The 19449-nt window shown below is 41.6% G+C and overlaps 1 protein-coding gene across 1 annotated transcript in view; it reads right to left on the bottom strand.

Moving 5' to 3' along the window:
* Positions 1–19449, bottom strand: part of lrmda (leucine rich melanocyte differentiation associated) — a 214490-nt gene that overhangs the window by 192966 nt on the left and 2075 nt on the right. The window lies entirely within an intron of this gene.

Genomic DNA, 19449 nt, shown 5'->3' with positions numbered 1-19449 from the left:
ATAAAAAAGGCTCAGAGGAAATTAACTAGCGTGTGATAAAAAGACGCTCTCTGGAAGTACTGATCCTGCATACTAAACCTTGTCAATGTTTTTATTTTCCTAACCTGTAACAGCTAACTTTATACTTTAGCAAACAGTAATCACACAATGAGGATATACTCCGTCCTCAGGACTTTGAACTTTGCTGGCTGGGCTCTTCTGCTGTGCAAAGGATTGTGGGCCAGAAGAGAGAATATATGTTTGCCATCATTTTCATTACTTACTGCATAGATGACGAGTGTTTTAATATGATACGATCTTACTCAAAAAGTACCAGAACTTTAAAAAAACAAAACAAAACTAGAGGATAGTGGGGAGAGCAGGAAACGGGAGAGAGTGAAGAATAACATGCGGGAAAGGAGCCACATGCCCGACTCGAACCACCCGCTTGGAGGACTGCAGTCTCCTACATGGGCTGCGATTTAACCGCTAGGCCGCCTGTACCCCATTCACTCACATTTTTAACCAAAAACTGTCGCAATTAAGAGAGGAAACACAGTCTACTTTACAAAATCACACTTGCACTATTTAGAGACATATCATACTTTTAATTGCGGCTTTGAGCAGACGCTCTTCTTCAGCATGTAACAGGCGATGTCAACGATCACACACAGGTCAGTGTGGCAATCAAAAGCACAACTTGGAGTGGAAAGAGAGAGGGCTCAAATGAAGCCAGGATGAGCTTCTATCGGGCTACCAAAGTGTCTTTTCCCATTTCTATGTGTGGTCTTGTTTGTGCATGAGGAACAGGTGTGTGTGTGTGTGTGTGTGTGTGTGTGTGTGTGTGTGTTGTACCAGATTGTAAATATGCTTTGGCTTTAAAATGTGCTTTTGATTCTTTTAATGAGTTTGTTTTGTCCTCTGTAAAGCACACTGAGTTTACATTCCTAAAAAAAGTCCAGATGTGAAAAAAGAAGTGGCGAAAATGAAACTGTTGCTATTTAGTGGTACTTCAGGATGAAACAAATATACAATCACGTACGCCATCTGACTATAATCACTACTTTTACATTAAATTCAAACATCCACTATGATCTGTGGACAACATCTATGACCACAGGAACCAAGATTATGATGATCATGTTCTTTTCATTTTCTCCATTTTCCTTCCAATGCCAGCTCATCTCCTTCTCAAATGATAACCATTTCACACATCACAATTCATCGTCTACTTTTTGAGACTTTGACAACAAATATGAAGAGAAATCTCATGCAATATGTCTGGCAGTGGCATCAACTTTTTGAAAAGAAAAAAAAAAAAAAAGCCTCTCCTGTTTCTCAGAGAAGGCCAGGCACTGGCTTGCACATAGGGAGATCAGAGAACATGGCCGCTGTGGATCGCCTGCTACCATCAATCAGACCCCAAATGGCTTCCCTGACACCCCCACTACTCATTTTCCAGCTTGCCTTATGTGGCCACCATCTTGAAAAGAGGAGCAGGGAAACAATTGGCGAGGTGAAAGGATTTTTTTTTTTTTTTTTTTTTTTTTTTTTTTAAAGGAAGGCTGACTAAAATCACAGCCAAGTACACTCTTAACAAAAGGTTTCCAAACACATCATCTGGCTGTAGATGTAATCCAGGTGTAAGTCAGTTCTCTTGTCAATATTGTATGTTTAAATTTTTTGACACACACACACTCACCCCTGCCTCACCTCTCCCTGGTTAATATCACCCTCCATCTTCACACTCCTCTCGATATCTTTTACTTGTCTCTCCTGTTTCCCTTCAGCCCCTCCCTTCCCCTTCCTTCTGTGTGCCGAGGCCAGCATCAAATTTACAACAACTGTCAAAGTCAGGGATGACAGATAAATTAATCTTCTCTTCATGAGTTTACATCCCAGGCATCTGGGCTGCTGATCTGGCCCCTAACAAGCGCGGGGTCTCAGCGAGCTGTCTTTTAAAGCTGATGTTTTCATGGCCAGAGATGAATTACCATGTCACGAGAATCTATTTATACAGCAGTTAGAGGGTGGGGCTCTGGATGCAGGACAGCGTGATTTCATGGGTTAAGGTCCCCTTGAAGCATCTCTTAAATCTGGTTCTGTCTGACAAGCATCAGCACCACCAGGTCCATTTTTAGAATAGTGTTGGCTTTAGATTTTCTTCACATATGCAGAATTATTGTGTTTCTACATCTGCAGTTTCCGGCTGACACGGCTCGTCCTCTGAACGTTCTTCCCCACACGGACGCAAAAGTAAACTTCACTTTGACAGCGGCTCCATTAGGCAAATCACATTACTGTGGAGTGTAAAAGCATATAGAGCAAATGTAAATTCACATTCATCATCCCAAAGTCAGAGAGGAGATGGAGTACGGGGGGAGAGGGTTCCCCAGGTGGATCATGGACCCATTATCCAACTCAAACTGATCCATGTTCAGACTCCCACCGGCTCTAAATGAGCCTTAACTGGCAGATAGGTATGTTCTGACAAGACAGGAGAGCTTTTTGATTCACCATTTGCATCTATAGAGGGGCTAACTTAAGTAATCAATATAAGAGCAGCAGAGTTGAAAATGCAAAGTAGAACTGAAAAAAGTTTTAAAATAAATCGATATAAATTCAATTCAACCTCTTCTATACTTTTAAGTTTTTGTCTGGTCAACTAAAAGTGCATTGAAAAGGTATTTTCTTCATTTAATGTAGTTTTATCTTTGTATACAGTATATCTTTGCCATTTCTTCTTAGATTTGATTAACCTCCATTTTAAATGAAATAATGAGATAATAAATAACAACTGTGATAATTCAATGTTGGTTGACCATTTGTAGCCCTTGAAGAATAAATGGTGAAATTCACTCTCTCAAATAACCAGATGTTAGCTACTAGCTAGCTGCTAAACCAGCGGTGACAAGAATCTGAAATTTAGTTTAATGCCATTCGATTTCAAATACCCAACACATCCAGCAACATATCATAGTACAGTAACTGATAATACATCAATCAGCCCGAAGTATCACAGAAGCAAAAATGGACCTCAGCATCATCCTGAAAATCAGATTTTCTTATTTATTCAATCGTGCTTTGAGCGTTCACGCACGTTTGAGCACAAACATAAAAATGTACTTTTACATTTTCTTTCAAAGGTTGTTTGTCAATGCAGCCATTCCTAAATCCCAAGTTGTTGTTGCAATACCATGGTTGGCCACTAGGACAGTTTGAAAGTAACTCATTTCTTTTGAACATTTGAACAGTTTAATGAATTTATCAGCAGGAAATAATGACACGTAATGGTTCTTATCTCATTTTACACTGCAGGATGCTCAATAAAGCAGCGTTTGGTGCTAACATAGGTGCTATAATCCCAACATTATCAAGGTAGCTGTGTGTTTGTATTCCAGTGAGATCATGGAACTTAATGTGTAACCTGTTCCTGAAAGTGCTGATGACTTTCCTGTTTCACCCTCTCTCTCTCTTTCTCTCTCTCGCTCTCTGCGTCTCGCTCTCACTCTCTCATTCATCTTAAAATGGATTGCTCTGTCACCTGGACTAACACTTTACTGAGAGCAGCCATCAATACTTTTTGTCAAAAACTGCAGGCTGCGCCAGACATGTCATCAATCACCATTTACATAAAACAAAGAGCTTTCTATGAGTGCCAGTCAGCAGCAGTACCGCTCTGACTTTGCTGGAGATAAAAAGGAGTCGTTGCTATGGGTCCACAGAGACACTGGCTGCACGACAGGTCTACATGTGTTGTCAATCTCATACCAATTGCTATTGGTCGGCAAATAGCAAGCAATAAATCAATGGAACGGAGCTATTTGATCGTATCCATAAGACTCGAGGTGACCCTGGAGCTTTGAAGAACTGCTCTGAATGAATCGGCAGGTTAATGGATGGAAATAGCACCGCTGAGGAAAGGGCTGTCGTAACGTTGACAACAAATTCCGTCGTGACAGAATGTCATATTTAGAAGCATCCAGACTAAGGCCTAATGACAAAAAGCAACTGTAACATCTGATGGCTTCAGCAGCCTCTGCGGCATGTCAATGTCCACCTGTGTTTGGACAAGTTCATGAGTCAAGAGATATGACCGGCATCCTCTCCCCTCACCTCCCATCATCACCCCCCCCCCCCCCACCCCCCTCCTGTTCTCGCTTAAAATAAGCCAGCATTGATGTGAAACACACACCGGCCTCAGAGGCCTGGCTCGTACATTCACAGTTTCTGACACCCAGAGGAAAGCTAGATTTCATATCATTTATTTAACAGTAGAACTATGGTAATCGTCTTTATAATTGTTCCCCCTTCAATCCATTTTTTCAGACAAACAAAGCAAGCGGGCCAAAAACTCGGGAGATAATCTATTCAGCCGATATGGTTTGTTATTTTAGAAGTAATGTATTGCATAAGCACTTAAAACTGATTCACTCGAAACTAACAAGATTTCTTCTGTTTTCCTCTCACCTAAGGTTCGGCAAAGACGCACACAAGTACGCCATGCGAGTGCGCACGCACTGCACGCCCGCGCGCGCTCACAAAGAATTCAATTTGGAAACCATCATTGGAGCGCAGAGGAGAACTGGAAAGTCATATTGCTATAATGCTCAGATTATCAATCATTCTGACAGTTTATTGGCTTTATCACTGTACATACCATTAAAATGATGTCTGGCCCAGATTGTCAGGGGGCAAACATTAAACAGGCCGGGATTAAAATGCAGATCTCAAACACCTTCCCCTCTGCTAGCTGAAATTGCACACGACCAGGCAGCTGACTTTGGATTTGCTGTCAAGAGGAGACATCGCATCAACACGGAGCCGGGCTGACGAGTAGATAGATAGTGTCACACTCAGGAAATGCAGAGGCTTTCCTCTATTTATCACACGCTGTAGTCAGTCAATGCACTGAAAGAGTGATAACAAATGAGGGGTAGAAACATCTATTAATCTCCCCTTGCACTCCTAATCAGACATCATTGGCTAACTCCTTTGCACTAGACTGACACGCGGCTCGGCTACAGCTCATGAAGGAACGTATTAATACCAACACCGGCGCTATTAAAAGTAATTTTTGGTGGCTCTGAAGCGGCGAGGAAGGGAAACATCCGTATTTCAAAAAGATCTTGACAGTTAAAAGGTTGTTAATGGGCATTTAAATGCAAGTGCAGCTGCCAAGCTGGCAAAGCGAGCCATAAAGCAAAAGAAATGTCTCCTCTCTCTCGAAACCTTTAATCAAAGCCGTGCAAAGGAAATACAGCACTCTGCCACAAGTGGAGAGTAAAAGTTCGAACAAAACAAACTCTTTCACTTGATTTTTTTTTTTTTTGAAGTTGGCGTATTTATTAAAATGGTATAAACAGTTATACAGAGGCCTACCGGTTCATCGACCAGCCGATAATATCAATCAAACTTTGCATATTAAGTATCAGAATCTGCAAAGTTAGATCAGATTTCCCTTCAGTCCAACTGCAGCATGCTATATGGATTACAACCAGCATCATCAATCTCAAGCGTACAACTAAAGTTACCAATACCAACCTTTATTTTTATTTTTAATCTTTTCCATAAGCATTTAATAACTGCATTAGAAGGATCGACACAATAATATCTATTTCCATCAATCACTAGTCATGTAAGACGTCTAAGATATATATCGGCCCAATATATCATATCCAAGTTTTTCTTTACCTAATATCAGTATCAGCCCCAAAATGTTGTGCTATGGCAGGAAAAACGATATTTGTTCACTTTCCATATTTGGAGATGATATGAATATTTACTTCCATATTATTTGTTCAGGATAAGGATACACGATAAACAGACTGAGACATTGAAACAAAATATTTATTGACCAGCTCCTGTGGCATTGTTAGAAAAACAACTTTGCAACCTTTCACTTAGTTCTGTTGTAACCAGCAAAACTATTTCCCATGTTAAGGACAAATCAACTTAATCATCTCATATGTCTCAGCGGGGAACTGTTTTATGTCTGACTGGTGTGCGCTGGGCCAGAAACAGTCTGTGCGATTCCAGAAGAGAAAATATGATCATGTGTCCAGAAATTGCAAAACGCTGGAGTCTTGATGAAAATGTGGCATTTGTTACGACAGGCAAGAGATGCTTCTCAGACGTCCAGATTTTTAACGTTGTGAAAGAGGTCCAGATAGAAAGCCAGAATGTCCATCACAACAGCTCGGACAGATTTGATTATATGAACCAACGTTTTGACTGGACATGTATCATCTGGATAGCAAATTTACTTAGAGCTATTTCCATAGACTACAGCAACCAGTTGACATCAGATTTTTCAAACGTCTTCTTCCTCAGCAATGGACAGAAACAGAAACAGTGAGCAAAAACGTTCAACTTGACTAAGAACATGACTGAATCAGACGTGTGCAGAAGCTGCATGTGGAGAGTCCATTTTTACAGTAAAGGAACAGCTCAAGGAAAAAGTAGTGACTGTTTGATTTTGTTGGCAGAGTCACTTATGTGATGAGGGGAAATTGCACAAGAGAACTTTCACTGATATTGAATAGACTGGTTTGGGGGGGGGGGGGGTTGCATCTGCAGAGGAATAGCAGCCAAACACAGGATTCTCTCCAATTCAAAGATGTCAGATGTAGTACAACAAATAGTCACGATGAAGTCAAATGATATCCTGTTAAGGCTGCCTGATTAAATACACAATATTCTCCTTTTTCAGAGTTTTTTTTTGAACATATCTTTCCAGACTAGCAGAGTTTATAGACTCTATGTTTCGTCACTATGTGGGGGAAACAAGTGAAGACATCAATGCATTTTCTTGCTGCAGTTTTCTGGATTCCTTGGTGAAAGGGCACTGCTGACGTGACAATGGTTCTCTTCTTGATGTCATCTGATCTGTTTCTGTTACATCACATGCTATATTGAGGGAGCTGGATGGATTGGCAGTGTATGTGATCAACCACAGACTGGTTATTACATTCTGCAGATAATGAAAGAAAGCTTGTGCGCTCGTAAAGATGGGTAACAGAAACTGCTAACCCTGAAGTCTCATGACCATACCACAAGATGTTATTGTCCATGTCATTTCCTTAGTACACTCCCCACTCACAACTCGAGCCAAGGAAGGTCAACAGAAGGTTTCACTTCAGGGCATCAAACTCCTACTGAACATTTAGCCTTTAGGCTAGCTCTTGCTAACACTTGCTGGGCCAGTTTCCAGCTTGAATGGCCCCTTTTGTAGTGTCTCATTTGGGATCCTTTAGTCAGCGTCAAACAAAACAGGGAACAAATGAGGGGTTAATTGTAGCATATAGTTTGGATCACATGTTAATCTTCCCTTATTAACCCTTGAAGTGTAAACGCAAACGGCTTCCTGTCTGTGTGAACTGTGCAGACGTGGACCAGGACTTTGAAAGGTGTCACAAAAGGCTTGAGACAGCACTGATCTCCTCATTAATCTCACCGATGGAGGAAACGAACAGACTGACTGGGCTCGACTTTTTTTTTTTTCTCGTGCTCTCATAAAGAGAAACACAGAGGAGCTGGGAATGAAACTCCACACATTATGAAAGCTATTATCCTCAGCTGCCAGTCTCAGTGAGCGAGCGAGCGAGCGAGCGAGAGAGAGAGAGAGAGAGAGAGAGACAGAAAGCTGGTAATCCAAAACTAATAGGCAGAATGAAAGGTGTAAAAAAAAAAAGAAGAAGAAGAAGTAGGGGACTGGGTCAGATCGTCTCTCTCTCTCCCCCCTCTCTCTCTCTCTCTCCTCCAATTACTGACAGACAGTTGGGAATATGAAATGAGACTGAGGAATGAGAAATATTCATATTTTCTCTGAATGGTATTACACCCTGACAAAGTAAAAGAAAATGGATGCTGGTTTCAATTTTTGACAGTGTATCAAATCTGACAAGATATTAAACTGATCTCAAAACACAGACTGTCTGCATCAGCACCAAGGGAAAAAAATAGGATGTTCTCATCTTGGCTCATACAAGAAAGATTTATTACTAAAAAGACACAAATTGACATTTTCTAAATGACTGTGCCGATCCCTTCCTTTCACCATTATCCTTCTTCATTATCAGGCAAAGAAAGAGAGCGCGGTCTGATGTTTACTGCAGGACTCAACCAACAGATACTCAGTGGATACAGCAGCCGTGACATCACTCAAACTGCTCGATCTGCAGACAGTCCCTGCAGACAAAATCCCCGCAAATCCTTGATGACTGCGGGACACTCATCTACCACACACATCCATCATCTCGGAGGTTGCAAGAAGGTCATCGGTGGCGCTAATGTAAGAGACTTTCCAACATCGAAGCCATTAAAAGCAACATAGACTGAGAGAGAGAGAGAGAGAGAGAGAGAGAGAGAGAGAGGAGAGGAGGGAACTGTACATAAGAATAAGATATCGTGATAATGACCCTGTCCAACACAGAGTTCACTAAAACAAATGTTATTTATTGTTGAGAATAACAGCTGAGACATAAAGTTCCTACAACTCACAACAAAGCACAGCTCGAGTGAACGCTGTATGACGCGACTCTCTAATTCAATTCTCAGACGCTGTGGTCCAAAGGGATGTATATTCAAGAGTAAGTATGACACACTGCGATTTGATGCAATACAATGAGATATCATACAACAGGATACATGGTCCAAGATAATACCACAGTCACATTCAGGGTCGTGCATTTAATCGAAAATGTATCACAACCAACAACAAGAAAGCAGTCAAACGTAAACACTGCTGAAAAAAGTGTTTTGCAAGAAGTTATTTATTTTCTTGTTTTAAAGAAGTTCATTTGTACTTTCAAACTAAAATCTGTCGTTCTCTTTTTTTTTTCAAGAGCTGCTTCGATTTCAGTTCAAAATATTCAATAAATAACCACAAAGTAACTTCTCAGATACGCACTCTTTCATTAGACAACGTATCCCAGCTTTAATAGAATTTATAAAGAGACCATGTTAAAAAGATAATAGCAGATTAATCGAGATAAAACGTTCAATCATGATATTGATTTGAGGTCATTTCGACCAGCACTAATCACAACACATCTGCAATAATTGATAGATTGCAAAATGATCTGAAAATGTTGTATCACGATCATGTGATTAACTGAAGTAGTCCCCTTTAAAGGGGACATATTAGGAGCATTCTTTATACACGTTTATTCCAAATCTATACAACTCTCTATTTTGACAGAATAAGATCCATTCCAAATATCATCTATTTTCCTTAAAATAATGTACCCCCCGCCCACCCCCACCCACACACACACACACACGCACACAAAATTGGGGGAAAAAACATCAGCTAACTTGCATCAGCTAACACCCCCAGAGAAATTTGGTCATACAAGCCTTTTCTCGCTTCCGGATATTCTTTTCAATTCTGGGTACCTTGAGCATCCTCCACTGGAGCTACCACTTCAAAAACACACCTCATGAAAAAATCAGGAGGCCTGTCTGACATGTGTCCCTGTGCCCTGATGGCATGCCAACACCAAAGACCAGCATTGATTTTCTGTAACGTGGGGTCGGATTAGCCCTCTACAGGGATTAGCTGCCTGTGCAAGGCCTCGGGGTTCGCTATAAAACTAATAATTAATTTAAACAGTCGGGCCCATGGAAGGATACGCTCACTACACGTTCACAGCATGACGGGGGTGAGGATGAGTGACGGACTGTCTGGCACTCTGTAAAAGACCAGCTGTGTTCATAAGCCCTACTGCATCTTCACCCTGATTACACTGCTGTTCCCTTAATACAGCCACCGCCGCGCGTTTCTAAAAGTTTAAAGCGATTTATAGGCGCCGTTTACTGTTAGTGATTAATATGTATCTCATGTATTTCACAATTAAGCCCTCGTTTAATGACTATGATTGTCGTTCAAACTCGTAAATAGTCGATAAGCTATGATGGGAAGTGTTTGGCTGATGAGCTCGAACTGGCAAGAACAAGTGATAGTTTTCAACCAATTCTTTATCATTTTCAAAGATCATGAAGATACAGAGTGTACTCATTTATAGCGCAACAACACCCATGCTGTTCCCAGTCAGTGTCAGGACTAGTGGGTGACTATCTGTCTCAAAAAAACAACAACAAAAAAACATGTCTCTAATGTATCACTCCTGATAAACCCTGATATTTCTTTAGGACAATAAACCCTTGGATATTCAGAAGTGCTCGATAAGAAATCATCCAAATTAAAAGGTTGTAACACAACAAGCAAGGTAGAAAATGTCTTGACATGAATTAAACAAATGAAGACAGATAACAGAACATTTCCCAACATGCAGCAGATAAATACAAGGTGTGTTTTTTCTCTGCTAAAAGAATCATCAGCAATGTAGTCGGCAGGTCTTTTTAGTCGTGTTTTGTGTTCGCTTTGGGAATAAAGGTTGATCTCACTTTGTGATTTTGGATGAGGAAAGCGAATTCCAGGTTAGATTAAAGCATTCTCCTTGCGTGTTTGCCTTCATATTAGCATCGTTAGCTTAATGTTAAAGAACTCACAGGAGCTTGCATTCTCAAAACGTCGTCGGAATTAAACGTTGGTACAAAGTGCTACGATTCAATGAGTTCAAAACATCTATATACACGGACACATTTACCCTCCCACCACCACAAAAAAAAAAAAAAAAAAACGAGCCTAAAGCTGTATGGAAAAAAAAAAAGGACAGATGTGTCTTTTACTTGAAGTGAAACAAAAACAATGAAAACCATCACATGTTGAAGCATCTCTCTGTCATCCTCCCCCTCCTTTTACTGAGCTGCCAATAGGGTTGCCATAGTCAGCGAAGGTAAAGGGATTTCTCCTTCTCTTCAGAACACTTTGATCTGACTGACACACAAACGGCCCTCAGATCACAAGTCTGCAGACCCTGTTGGGCCTCTCTGCCTGGTCTGCTTGTACATGTACACTCGGTCCCTGTGAGGATTCCTCACCCTCCTCCCATTTCCCTTCGTCTTCCCTTTATCCCTTCTTCTTCCTCCTCCTCCTCCTTCTACTCCTCTTCCTCTGCTGTTTGGTGCTTTTTGAAACATCTGAGTACAGACACGTTCAGAGCTTTGGAGGACCCAGGGGCCTGAGATTCCAGACAGAGGGAGAAAATAAAGAAACTCTACAGTGCCCACGGTGCAAAAGCTATCTCCCTGTTGCCACAGGGGAGAAGCTCTTAAACATCACCAAACGTCTGGACAGACGGAGAAGATCAGAAGACTGTTGTGCACATAATCATACCGTCAGCTAATGGTGCAGCCGGCAGCTCACAGCGGAGCCGCTATGATGGAAGTCAATGCATTTATCCTAATGGAGAGACATGGCTTTCTGAAGAAAGTAAGAGCACTGTTCTACACAGACTCCTCATCCCAAAAAAAATGGAAGGGTTGTTACTTGTAGTTTTCCAGCACAGACGTGTCAGCATCACGGACATGAAACATGCCGTCACTGGTTCTTATCTGGATATGTCGGGGTGGAAAAGTGAGGCAACAGCTTACTGATGTCTTGCAGCCTGCCCGACCATTAAAACATATTTCCATGCTGATGGATGTCAGATGAAGCATCTTTTTTTTTTGAAAAAGCAGAGCGTGCCCTTGATTTTCGAGATCATTCCCCACTACAGCTTTTCTAAACTTATTCTCCATGCTTGGCAAAAGGACAAAGCAAATGTAGACTGTAAACTAGTTAAAACAACAAGAGGACAAAGAGTGCCGCTGAGTGAGAGTGCGGGGATGTTATCTCACACAAATCCTCCTGTCGGAACAATATCAACTTTTAGGGATGGCGGCTTGGAAGGAGAGTCGTATATATATATATATATATATATATATATATATATATATATATTTGTGAAAGCTGTGAAAGATGTGACTTAGTTTAAATCTAAACTGGAAACAGGAAATGAGTTACAGATGTGCTGAGAATGTGGCACAGCTGTCCAGAACCGGTTTAAAGCATATAACAAAAGAGAAAAACAACCACGAAGGTCGTCAGAGGTCGATACTGCAGAGATAAGGCAACAAAGATGGCCGCCGTTTGTCACTACAAGAGTGGCCAACCTCGATTAAACCTGACGCCAATCACTGAGGTTTAGCGCTTATTATGTGTATCCCTCGTCTTCACTGCCATGTAAATTCTTTTTTGAAATCACTTTGCCTTCATGTGCTGCTACATCTCCTAACAGCCTCCAACTCCTTTTTATGGTCATGAGATTTACTCGTCTACTGACAACATTCATCATGCAGCCCTCTTAAAAAATCATCCCCTTAAATTCAAAACATGGCAAAAAGTGCAATCATCCTCCAGAATCTTGGCATGCATGAGCCATGTATCTGTCTTCACTCTTCAACCCTGGGCCTTCTAGGAAAGACTGCGGGAGATTGAAAGCCATGAAGCGACCAAAACTGCCTGAACTGAACCAAAGGAAGCTTCTTTGTTCCTCTTCCAAAACAGGCTGCAAATCTTTTTCTTTTTTTTCTTTCTTCTTTCCCATTTGGGAGCCAGCCGAGGGAAGTAGAAGGATGGCAGCGCCTCTCTTTGCTCTGTTCTAATGTGTTCCATGCCTTCCACTTGCTTACATCATCAATCTGGGAGATGGCTAAGTGTGATGGGGTGAACATAAACACTGCTTGAGTTATGGGCTAAAAAGGAACACAGGTTGTGTCCCAAACATAACTCGGCGCCCTCTTTGCGTTTTCTTTTATGAGAAAAAGCTCACACAAGGAGTTTCTAATCACTGCTGAGTATCTTAAGTGACTTTGCGGTAGTTATTTACCTTAAAAACCAGCGCGGCGGCGGCGGAGAGGAAGCAGCTTTACGATATTGGATTTCACCCACATCATCAACTTCAAGCAGTGCGCTTGTTATTGACAGCCGAACGCCAGTCCTAATCATCTCCATTTTAATGCGTGCTTTAAAATGCACACCCTCGTGTCGAAACCTGAGCGCACATTAACGCTCCCAAAAACGTCTACTTACTAAACATGTCAGTAATGAATTATACATCTGACTCCCCCCCCCCCCCCCCCCTCTCTCTCATATTTACATGGTGTTTCTGCAGAATTTGTGTAGTCGTTTTTAAGTATTTAATAAGTGTTTAAATATGCACGAGAGTCAAGATCTTAGCCGTTCAGAGCAAAGTACAGTGCGTGTTTACACAATATCAAAAGGCCCGGCGATGTCTGTCAAAATGAGTAAGACATATGGATGGTTTGTTTTTCACTTGCCAAAGAAGAAAAAGGGAGTATGTCCACTTGGGCCCCATCAGGTCAAATCATAAAGATCCATCACTGGCTTTGCACTGGGCTAAAACGCCAAGGAAACATATTGTAGATTTTAAGACCCTTTTTATTCAGCCAGACTGTGTACTAAAACTAATTGGATTTCTGTCAATGGAAAAAAATATATCCCTGGGACAGCTTTGAACTCAATAGCTCCGACTATCCGACAGCACATGAGGGAGTGAGACCTTGCCACATGCCAAGCACCGGGGAGGAAAATTAAACCGGTGGTCAACATAAAATATTAAAATAGCACGGTATCGAATTTTTGAAAAATGATGTCAGGGCTCATTATGGCCAGCAAGGCAGTGAATTAAGCTATATTTAGTGGGTGATAATTGAAATCATAGCTGCAGTCATTACCGCTGACAAGTTTCTAAATAATACCCAATAAATCCCTTCTTTTTAGCAAAGTCCGCCTGACAGCTGGCAGTGCTGAACAATATAAAGTACAGAAACAGACTCTCTTTTCCTTTCTTTCCCTTCCTCCTCATCCCCCCCCCCCCCCCCCCCCCCCCCGCCCCAACTCTTCTCTCTTTCTCTCTGCTAGAGCCAATAAAATGTCAGCTTTTATTCTCCCCCTCCAAAGTGTTGGCTACATGTCAGCAGACCCTTCTAAAGGTCTGCCACCGCGAGCTGAAGGCCTGTAAATCTCGGTGTCAGTGGCACGCCATCCGTCTTGGGATATACAATAAAAAATGTGACGCAGTCATAAAAGGAATGGCATCACTGCTCCAGTATATATAATGTGAACAAAAGGAACATAAAGATGTTCCATTCCATTCAGAATCCAAAACCAGGAGATGGACTCGTATCGAAGGAGAGATTAAAGCTCCTGACAGTGATCAACAGACGCTTCCTCTTCCATCAGTGGGCTTTTGTTGTGTTCCAACAGAGAGATACAGATATATGCATGTTACACTGTGGGTAAGGGAAAGGCCGATAGACTGGCTCCTCGACTGGCTGGAAGGATAAGCGATACAAAATTCTGGATTTTATCAACAACAAGAAATACCCTGAAAAGACCAAACCACCAAAATGTAATAAATCCAACAAAAACAAATATGTGGCATGAACCCAGAAACTCGACTTTTGTGTGCTTGAAACTTCCAACTGTTGTTTCGAAAAGAAATTAAAATATTTCAATAAACCACAATGCTGGACTGGTTATTGATATGGTCCTTCATTACTGTCAGCATGGCCATTGCAGTTTATTTTAAATCAATCCCACGCATAATTTCCTGCTGTTGTAAATATGCAGTGAATGTGTATTAAACTGCAGCTACATTTAGACCCTGTCAAATGACCAAACCGGCCCTGTTTCAGTCATTTCAGCTGAGAAATAACTGACTGACTAATTTTTTTTTCTTTTTTTAATGATATAAATGGGCTTTAGGTTTCTGAAGACAAAAGGCGAAGCTGGAGAGAAGGAGCGATGGACTGAAGTTACGTAGGTCAGGGGGGCTTTCATTGACTTTGTTGATAAAAGAAAAAAATTATAGAAAAAAAAGGAAGTGGCAGGGGAAATGTAAAAAAAAATTCTTTTTTTGGTCAACTCAGCGATTTGTGTGCAATTAATCACTTTGACTCCGACTGAAGGGCAGCAGAAGGAAACTTTAGAAACAACAGAGAATGAGTCAATCTGTAGCTAGTCACATGGACATGATGAGATGATTCTATGAATATCCATTTTAGACCCCCAGCACACAAGTCCAACTGGAAGCCTCTTCTGCAATCTTTTCAGTCAAAAAGCTGCACTTATACACCAGATGAGTCAGTGTAAATAAACTCTTCACAGTATGTTCAAAGGACAGAAACCAACAGAATAAGCCACTCTTCACTCCTTCACTACATGACCCGCTGACTTTGGCTCTCTGCTTTAACTTTCTTCATCAGCATCAAAAGTGTGTTTGCAGTCATCTTATTAAAGCACATTCTGACATACAACCTCAAATTGGAGAGATGTAGGACCAAGTAAGTCATCCAGTAGACATCTGCACCTCTACGGTATGTCACCCCATCAGTTTCCTGAAGCACTACATCATTTGAAAAAAAAAAAAAAAAAAAAAAAGAATCTCCCCGAGTGAAAATTAAAAACCACAGAATGACTCCAAATATCAATGTCCTTGATAAAAATACATTACTTCCTGCCAGACCTTGTCCCTCTGATCCATCTGGTTTAAATCTCACAGGGCTACGAGAGCGCCGCATCCTCTCTAATTTATGAGGCACAGAACAGGTTATCCTCGAATATCGGCCTTAACAAGCCTGATAGATCGGATATGGAATACATTTCCTCAGCAGAACAGAGTCCGCCACCACCATTACCAAACACACACACTCTATGCTCCCAGTTAAGTGATTTGAGGACTTCATACTGCCAATGTTTCATCTCCTCCCCTCCTAACTGACACTTTATCTGCATACCAGCATCTCTGAAGATTGAACACTTAGGCAAGACAATGACAGGCTCTCGTGCCGTTGTCACTTCTCATTCTCGGACCGGTCTAATGCCTCATACTGGGCTTCTGCCAATAACCGACATCCTCCCCCCCCCCACCTCCACCGCTCCTCCTCCACTTCCCCTCGCCATCAAACAGCCAGAGTCTACCTAGCTTGGATAGAAAAGGATCACTTGATGTCTGTGACACTCATTTGTCAATTAGCAGGCCTCTTCCCGTGTTGACACACAGCGACTTGAAAGACAGAGCGCCGCCTGTGACGAATTAAGAGAGACAGATGAGTGAGGCATGAGCGGCGGAGTAATACTATAATGTTCTTTAGATATGAATATAAAACGACACAGCTGACAGGCCATACAAGGTTTTATTTCATTTCTCAGTGTACCAGGCCTCCCTACTTTGTCTTCTTTGTTCTCTTTTCATCAGACTGCTTACATCTCATTTTGACAGCCGGGCGACATTTAGAGCACTTTCGTTTTAAAGCGCGAGTTAGCATACTTGATTTGTCATTAAAATGCAAAACGCCTGCCATCACCAACATAGCCAGGGTGAGCACATACCCCCTCAGATGCAAGCACACACACACACACATACTGTACAGACACACACATACACAGGTAGCATCCGCAATGCTCAGTCCAATATGAACAATTTATCTAACAACTTATTTCTGAATGGTAGGAAGAATTTCATGTTAAAAATGTCGTTAGTTCATCTACTACAAAAAAAAAAAGCTTTAATGAATTAAGGCTACAGAACAGTGCGCGAGCAGCGCTGCAAACATTGCACGGCGTTTGGTGCTAAAAACAAATCCCCGTCTCGGCGGCAACAATTGTAGCGATCACCTCCTCTTTAGCCTTCTGCTTATTTTCAGCCAATAGTATGAGACGATTTGTTATTTGAATTTATTCATGAGTTTAAACTTGATTTTTTTTTTCTTATAGAAGGCGCTAATGCTTCGTTAATAGCTTACTGTATTGAATCAACGTCAAAAAAGTACTACGGTATACCACTTTTCGTTGAGGTGTCCGAAAACCATTTAAAACAAAATATCTTATATTCTTACATAGAATGGACGAGGTTGTCTGTAAAATGCAGAACATCTTGCATTCTGATCAACTGTTGTAGCTATTTGGCATGTTCTGTAAAATATTTGTCATAACTCTGTGATCTAACAAGCTCAAACAAATCTAGTTAAAAAATCAATAAAAAAAAAAAAGGTGAAGGTTGGATTACAGTTTCACAAATGCTGTCACTACAAAACTGAGCGGCAATGTCACATCTAAGAAGGAAGGTTGTCACTGTTCTAAAAATGTTTGGATTCTCGCTGTGACTCACAGACATGTGTCTTCCTCAAACCTCATGTGTCCAGCGCTGTAACGCTGCACGGAACAGATGCCAGCACCCCAGTCACAGAGAGGAGTCATGTCATGACAGCACATGCCCACTCGCTGCACTGTGTACACACACCTGACCTGGAACAAAGTGGACGACACAATGCCACCCATGCTAGTCCTGAGACACAAATCTCCCTGTGAGCCACACTTTTCAACACATTGATGAGACAGGCTGACAGTGCAGCACACAGGGAGAGGTGTGGGTGTGACAGCCCGCTACCATAATTTCATCCTGCCATTACCTGCCCAGCCACTCACAGTTATGTTCACAGAGACAGATGCACCAACACTGCATACAAGCATGACACACAAACATAAACCTATGTGCGACACACACACACACACACACACACACACAGCACTCAGTTTAAGGTGGTGCGAGTACATTGCTTCTCATTGTGTCTCACTGTCAGCTTGCTGGATGAGTGTTGTCAATTGAGGTGACAGAAATAAGCATATTAGCTTCAACAAACTCTGGCAATGTCTCTCTCTAGATTCGAGTCAAGCAGCATGGAGAAAGTGCACGATGCCCAAGGCGCTCCGCTGAGCTCCCCCTCACATGTGCATCTGTTTACACCTGGCCTGCTCGAGCTGACTCTGAAACAAGGTCACGGCGTCAATTCACAAAATGTCTCTGCTAACTGACAAGCAACGTCAGGTTGTAGAGCCTTGAAGGTTGAGACAACAAGATGTAATACTTGTACCAAGTGAAAATCAAAAATACTACCCGTTCACAGAACAGAAGTATTGGGGTTACTTCACACGCAGATGATACCTCGCTTTACTTTAAAGGCGTACGTGCTCCTTGTTTCATAGCTGTGCTTCACAAGATGTAGTGCTTGGAGAATGAGTCACACTGCAGGTTATTCTGGATCTTACTATACAAAGTAATTGTGGCATTGTTTTTTTCATTAATATTGTGGCTATTTATGACTTTACAGTCGAGCTAGGAAAAGTGGACAGAATAGGAAATTGAGGAAAGACGGAGGAGGATGACGGAGCCACAGAGCAGACCCAACACTGGGACGGCCACCACGTGGATCGAAGCCTCTGTACACGGGGCACACGGACTAACCACTGTGCTACCGGCGCCCTGTGTTTCAAGCCAAATCTGTCAGCAATCTTCTATCAGGAAAAAACAAAGTCCTCTTTCCCAGGGAAAAGCTTTTCCACCATTAAGCTGTGAGTCAGGGGCCTCTTAGGTGCATTCTTATGGAGATCAAAAGTACTAACAGGGTTGCTATGCTGAAGTTAGCGTACAACTTTATCACATGTCAGGCTTCTTATTGAGTTTCCCAGCCCTGGCCGTCCGTAGCCTCCCAAATTGCGACAGGAAATGAATTTAAGAGATAATGTATAATTAGGTCTGAACGGACAGTGTGTGCTTGGTGGAAAATCCTGCTGCATAACCAGGCGAGCACGTCAGTAATGCATATTTTTATTAATATTATTTTTACGGTATAAATAGAGACACCGTGTTCAGAGATCCTGTTATTAATAAGAGTCACTTCTGGGAATTTGTTGAAACACATTTTACAAATGTCGGTAGAAGAAGCAGTACAACGCGTAGAAGAGCTTAAAAAGTGAGAGTGTGTGAAATGTTTCTAACAGAAAGGAAAACTGTCTCTTAGTGTATGGGATTTGATAAGAAGCCTTCAAGCAGGCTATCTATAGGAGAAAAGATGAAGCATTGTGTAACAGATCAGTTTGCCCAACAGCAACCCATCAATCAATAGTGCACTGATATATCTGCCCCAGATGGTTGGACGGTACCATTTCATTACTTCTGCACTGCTTCTCTGCCCACACCACCCTTTGAAGTTTGGTAAAGATATCTGACATCTCAGATTATCCAAACTGAGAATTAATAATGAATTAGTAATATCGGAGCCATAAATATTTCATTCTAAACATCAAGCTCTTAATGTGACAGGTTCAAGGGCGAGAAAGATAATGTCAGCCTTGATCTCCCTGAAAGCAACACGCGCTAACGTGTTGTTTAAGCCAGATTTCATAATGCTGTTTGCAACACACCAGGCTCTTACTTCCTCTGAGCAAACAGCAAGACATCTATTATTCAGCTGTCCGAGTGTTTAATGCCATGAACCTCGCAGCCATGATCCGATGGCAATCGATAGATTTACTGCAGTATCTGCTGTTTAGAGGTCTTTGTCGGATAATACTAATACATAAAGTGTCTTATCAACCACTCAAGAACTGAGCATAGTTATACACTAAGTAAGAGCCTTCAGCGATTAGTTCTAAACCATGGATGAAGGAGGATGTGTTGACCACTTTTTTTTTTTTTCTGTTGCAGAGCTTCAAGTGAA

Source organism: Symphodus melops, assembly GCF_947650265.1.
Source record: "Symphodus melops genome assembly, chromosome: 15".
Classification (NCBI taxonomy): domain Eukaryota; kingdom Metazoa; phylum Chordata; class Actinopteri; order Labriformes; family Labridae; genus Symphodus; species Symphodus melops.
Note: the sequence above shows the minus strand (reverse complement) of the source record. Positions and strands in the feature narration are given on the sequence as shown.